Here is a 5,893-nt window from a genome sequence, read left to right on the forward strand (position 1 = left end):
GGGTGGGTGAGGGCAACAGTGGGCAGGGCAGGAGGCAAACTGGCACACAGGTGGCTGAAAGCTACCAGGGGCTGAGAAGGGTCCCTCACATGCTTTAGACCCCACCCCGTCCCTTAGGCACCTCGCTGATCCCTGGGGTGACCTTTGACTCTCAGTCTAAGGCATGACAAGGCCGGAGGTGGGGCAGGCACAACCCCAGCTCTGCTGCCAGAAAGGTCTCTGGCTGTTGGGTGGCCCTGGAGAGGGACTCTGAGTGGGAGAAGCCTTGGCCATTGGGGCAGACTTTGTCCTTCCTTGCACTGAACTGGAAAACCCTCCCTCTAATTCTGCCCTGTGATTGAGAACCCGGGAGCCTCTGGACACGTTGCCGCTGACAAGGATGACTGCCCAGGTCCCATGAGTGATCTGCTGTGCTGCTCCTTTCAGTGGTGTCCAGGGCAGCTGAAAGGCCTGCTGGTGCACTGGACGAGACAGGTGCAGACGCCAGGAGGGACTACAGAAGCACAAGAGGCAGGCTGGGCGGGTTTTGTTAATTACATTTCTATTATCCTCCTGACAATGGCTACGCTGAACGAGCCCAGAGAAAAATTTAAGAAAATTTTGTGCCAGTCAGCCCAGCACATGGCCAGAGCCCAGCCTGGCCGCCCTGCTCTGACGGCCTCTCTGTCATTTTTGCACAGCAGTTATGTGTGACAGTGCCTATTTGCTGTGTCCCCGGCCGCTGCCCCTCGCCCCCATGTTCTGCTCTGCCATCGTTCCATATACAGGTGTTCTGACATTGGTTTTGGGTTCCCTCCTGGGGTAGAGTGACAGGCAGGGCCGTGGGGGAGGTGGGCAGGTGCACACGAGTGTCTGGGGCAGTATTTATGAGGTAAGGATCTCTCGGGGTGCACCTCAAATCACACTGTCCCCTAAGATATTTTATTTTATAATTTAATTTAATTGTCAGAGTCTCACTTTGTGGCCCTGCATAGAGTGCCACTCTTGGGCTCAAGTGATTCTTTTGCCTCAGCCTCCCAAGTAGCTGGGACTACAGGCACCAGCCACAACACCAGGCTATTTTTAGAGACAGGGTCTCACTCTTGCTTAGGCTGGTCTCCAATCACTGAGCTCACGCAATCCACCGGCCTTGGCCTCCCAGAGTGTTGGGATTACAGGCATGAGCCACTGCGAAGGGCCTGAGTGTTCTTTCTGAAGAAACAAACAAATAGGTTATGGACAGGCTTCTCCCCACAATCCTTGTCTGTTGCTAGATTTCATTATTTGGGGTAAGTCAGAGAAGGGTGTGTGTGGGGGGGAGGGGGGCCACAAAATAATGATCGAAAGATTCACAAATCATTTGCCCACTTCTGTCATCACTCACCTGTCCCAGATCCCAGGAGAAGTTGTCAGGACTGGCGTGGAGGAGTTGCCCAGCTTTTAACTGCTAAACCCAAGTGTCCCCTTCTGCTCCTGGCGCTGTGACAATCTGTGGCACATCTGGCCCAGGAGAGAGGCCCTGATGAAAGCATACAGCAATATACAATGTCATCTGTCACAAAAGAGAGAGACAGATGCATGCAACTGACACCTTTGTCGTTATCTGAACACAAACATCACTGCAGGCGATGTACAGAGATGCTATGAGAGCATCAGATGGGCGTTACGATGAGGGCCCCATCTAGGACTCTCTTCTGGATTACTCCAAAAGGAGTTTTCAGGATGGGGCATAGATGACCTTCCCTCCACACCAGGAAGAACTGGTTTGCAAGAATCCTAAAAGGGGCTCAACTTGGTCACCTCCAGGTGACTCGGGGTAGCTCTGGATTTTCCACACAGCTGAAAGTGGGGGCCATGACCCAAGGATGGGCAACTGCAATTTATTGAGGTAGTTTGGGAAGAAGCAATAGTGACAATGAGGGTGGAAGAGCCTCCCCCATCCCCATGTCTGGTGCTGCCAACGTCCTTCTCCCACCAGACTTTCTGCCCTCCAGACCTCCTCCTCCCAGACTGTGGGGCCCAGTCTGCACAGCTGACAGTCCAGGCTCCTGGCACCCTTGGTTGAACCAATGCTGGAGTGGTTGGGGACATTCTACTGGAAGACCTGACATGCACACTCGCCCTGAACAGCTGCTGGACCTTGGCACGCTCTGCTGCTATAAAAATATCAGCACCGCCGCCCAGCTCCTGGAGAAAGTCTCAGCATGACAGCCTGCAAAGTAATCTTGCATTGAATTTCATCTACAAATCCTGGTTTCCTCCAGACAAGCTCAAACCTGCACAGATGGCCCCTCGCATCAAAAAGTAAAAATAACAAAGCTTTCAATTCTGGGCCTCCCTTTTTCTCTGGGCAGATGTTCCGCTGCACATTTTGGGAGGCACACGGTCTGCGTCCCGGCAGCAACCTCTCTCCTCCTGCTCATTCTCACTCATCCCTTCTGGTGTGCTGGTGGGTAGCAGCCGCGGCGCTGTGGAGGGTGTTCTTGGAAGTGTCAGGGTGCCTGAGCCTCTGGTGTGGTGATCCAGAGAGATTAGTGTGAAAATTCATCCCTCACGTGGCTGCCCAGACTGGCCATGTTCTGTTTCATGGGATGGCCCAGGAAAGGGGGTGAAGAGTTATAGCAAGGCCTCAGGTAAGGTGGCCATCCGAAGTGGAGGATGAGGAGCCTTGCTAAGAGCCAGTGCATGCCAAGGGCTGGTGGCAGGGTGGGAGAGGACGTTCTCAGGTCTCCTGATTATTTGAGCCTCCCAGATCCCAAGCGGCCACTGATTTCCACCAGTCTTTAATGAGGGTGTCTATCTAGGCCTTGGGGCTATAGTTACGGATGAGACACACTCAGAGAGCAGAGGCCTGCCCAGAGAGCTCACAGCCAAGGCCATCTGTGGGCTGGGTGGCCACAGACTCACTGGTCAGAAAGGCCAGGAGGCCAGAGGTGGCAGGAGTTCCCTGCTGTGTGACCTAGAGACCTCACCTCCAATCCAGAAATGAGGCTACAGTCTTTGCTCCACCAGAGGGTCCGATATTTGCTCGCAAGTGAAACACAATTCACACTACCAGAAGAAAAAGAATCTATAGATTCGTGTGAATTTCTAAAGTCAGAATAGCCCAGTAGCACATGTGGCCTCCAGCATGGCTGATCCGAGTGTTTACACGCTGTGCTCAGGAATCTGGCTCTCCCCAGGGCTCAGCCCTGCTCTGTTCCCCACGTGGCATCTGCCTGTATCTCCAGGCTCACCTTCCAGCAAGTGCCTCCTACCCAAACCCCTAGTGAAAGTCCTGGGGAAGATTCTCCCTGGTCCAGCCTGAGTCACACGCCCACCCTTTGTCTGACCACTACAGTCAGAGAAGTGCAGTGCTGTGGTTAGCCAGGTGTGTGCCTAGCTCCAGGCCCTGGGGTTAGCCCATCTAACTGCCCCGCTCCACAGAAAAGGTAAAGGGATGGCAGCCTGGCAAAAGCAGTAATACAGAAACAAAGACCCTCCCAAATAACGGGTGACAGCAGGGATGAGCGGTGCTCTGAAACAGCTGCAGAAATCCTGTTTCCAACGGCAGGATTCTTCCTGCTGCAGTTGTGCAGCCTGTCATTCACCCCCCTGGTGCCCCTAGTTCCACTGCGCTGGCCTTTGTGCCAGGCCTGGAATATGGGGAAGGTTCCAGACACCTCTGCGGGGAAGCCTGCCCGCCACCTGGTCTCAGGGGTGGGAGCAGCCCACTGGGTGCTGCTCACAATCAAGGCAGCCTGACCCTCAAGTCCCCCGATTTTCCTTCCTAGTGTCGCGAGGCCTCCCTACCTCTGGCCTTTCATCCTCCTCTTAGATCAGCACCCAAAGGTCCCCCAACCTGACCTGAGCAGAAAGCCTCTGTCTGCCACCCAGAAGCCCAATCGGGGAAAGCGTCCTCTTGCACTAGAAGGGACAGATGTGCCTGTTGGTTCTGGGAGGGGTGGGGAAGGGAGCAAGAGAAGTGACATTATTAGATGGGGTGCACTGAGGCAGGGCCAGGGTAGGTGAAGTGGAGGCAGCACGCAGCGGGGGTTCAGTTTCTGGGCCACCACACAGCTCACTGTGCCCGTTTGTGTCAGTGAATTCATCAGGCCAAGCTGCTGTCTGAAGAAGCCTGCACAGTAACTTCCATGAAACAAACCCCAGGGAAGAGCTGGACTTGGACAGCAGGAGAGTGCTCAGTCCCTGCCACAGGGGCTCTTCCCCAGAGGGAGTGCTCGTTCCCAGGCCAGGCACTGCTGTCATTATCTGTCTTTGCCTGGGTTCACTCATTTCATTTTTCCATAATCCTTTGAAGTAGGTATATCACTCGGCCCATTTTAGAGAATGGGAAACTGAGGCTAGCAAGCTCACATACAGGTCTGGCTTCAGGGCCCGTGGCTACAAACACTGAAGAAGCTGGGCTTGGTTCCTGGGACTGCCCATTCACCACCTTACACGAACCCCCCAAACCAATCGGGATTGCCAGCCCTGGGGTGGCCCTGGCTGGGTGCTCGTTACCTCCCTGGAGCCCGGCAGCTCAGCTGTTTCGCTCTTCCTCTGAATCCTGAGCACCCCCGTTCCCCTCCTAAGGGCCCCTCCCAAGCCTCAGCCAGTCCAGGCTGACAGCTTGGCTCAGCCCCAGGCTGGGGCCGACTCCGCGTGCGGCGCCTCCTAGTCACGCGGCGCGGACGGAGGAGGAAGCGGAGGAGGAAGAGGAGGGGAGAGGAGGGAGGCCGGCCTGGGTAGGGCAGGAGGCTGCCAGAGCTCTAGACACCGCCCCTAGAGGGGCGCTGCTGACCCGGGCTGCTGCGGGAGGAGACTGGGGCCCACAGGAGGGGCTGTCCGTCCTGCGAACGGCCACGCGAGGCTAGAAGTCCGGGCCAACTCCGTCCTTTCCACGCCCGGGGGAGCTACGGCCACGATGTGGCGGGCGCCCCGGACGCGCGCGCCTGGTGTCCCACTGCGCGGAAAGAGAAACCGGCCTCTCTGAGGTCCCGGCCAGGCCCAGCCCCGAGGGGCGGGAGCAGGACCGCCAGCGCCCCCGTAAAGTAGGCCTCAGCTCAAACCCGGTTGTCCCAGGTCCGAGCTTGGTTGTGCCACTTTCCAGCCACGTGGCTTTGGCAAGTTTCTTATTTGTTCCGGGCTCGCTTTCTCCGTCTGTGGAACGGGCTGGCGCCCCCTTCCCAGGCTTGTCAAGGTTCCCGGGGCAGGCCCAGCACGGCGGACGTCGCGGTGTGCCAGTGCGGTTATGCTTGTAAGGGAGTGAGAAACTGGGCTCCGCCGGGCGTCCTCCGCCCCGCCACCAACGACCCGCAGGCTCCCCAGGCTTCTGCGCGGGCGCAGCCGCGGCCCGGCTCCCTCCCCGCTTCGGGTCTGGGAGCCCGGAGGTAGCACCGCCCTCCCGGCTCGGGCTGCGCTCCACGTGCGGAGTGTTTACCCACGTGACGCAGCCCCGCCCCCGTCCCGCCCCGTCCCTGCCCCGCGTCGCGGAGGCAGTGCGCGCGCAGCCCGGCGGCGACTGAGAGGGCGGGGGCCGCGCAGCGCAGCCTCACTCTGTCCTGACGCCCACCCGGGAGACTGGGGCGAGCGGCTTACTCCCCGGCTGGCCTGCGCGGGCGCTCTGGTGGGTCCCCGAGCCAGGGTGCGGGCCAGCCCCAAAGCCCCGCAGGGTCTGCTCCTCTGCAGGGGCGGAGCCGGCGAGGCGGTGGGTGGGCCCGGCCGTGCGCGGGGCTCTAAGGGGTCCGCTCGAGGGCGGGACCAAGCGGAGTGGGCGGTGCGGAGTGCGCGCAGGCGCTGGGCGCCTTCTCCGCTGCAGCGCCCGCGAGTCCCGGAGCTGTTTGAGGTAGGGGCGCGTGGTAGTTAAATTCTAGCTCTGCCCTAGCCCTGCCCTGAGGGGACAAAAGCAACTAAAGCTCGGAAGGGCACTTCA

General features: G+C 58.5%; 1 long non-coding RNA gene across 1 annotated transcript; it reads right to left on the reverse strand.

Moving 5' to 3' along the window:
* Window positions 1-1,098: 1,098 nt before the first annotated feature.
* Window positions 1,099-4,644, reverse strand: LOC111727978. Its single transcript, XR_002775398.1, has 3 exons — window positions 4,483-4,644; window positions 1,364-1,531; window positions 1,099-1,191 (listed from the first exon to the last, which is right to left on the reverse strand). It is a non-coding gene; the product is annotated as an uncharacterized LOC111727978 (long non-coding RNA).
* Window positions 4,645-5,893: the final 1,249 nt, after the last annotated feature.

Source organism: Otolemur garnettii, unplaced genomic scaffold (assembly GCF_000181295.1).
Source record: "Otolemur garnettii isolate 467f Iridium unplaced genomic scaffold, OtoGar3 scaffold00135, whole genome shotgun sequence".
NCBI lineage: Eukaryota > Metazoa > Chordata > Mammalia > Primates > Galagidae > Otolemur > Otolemur garnettii.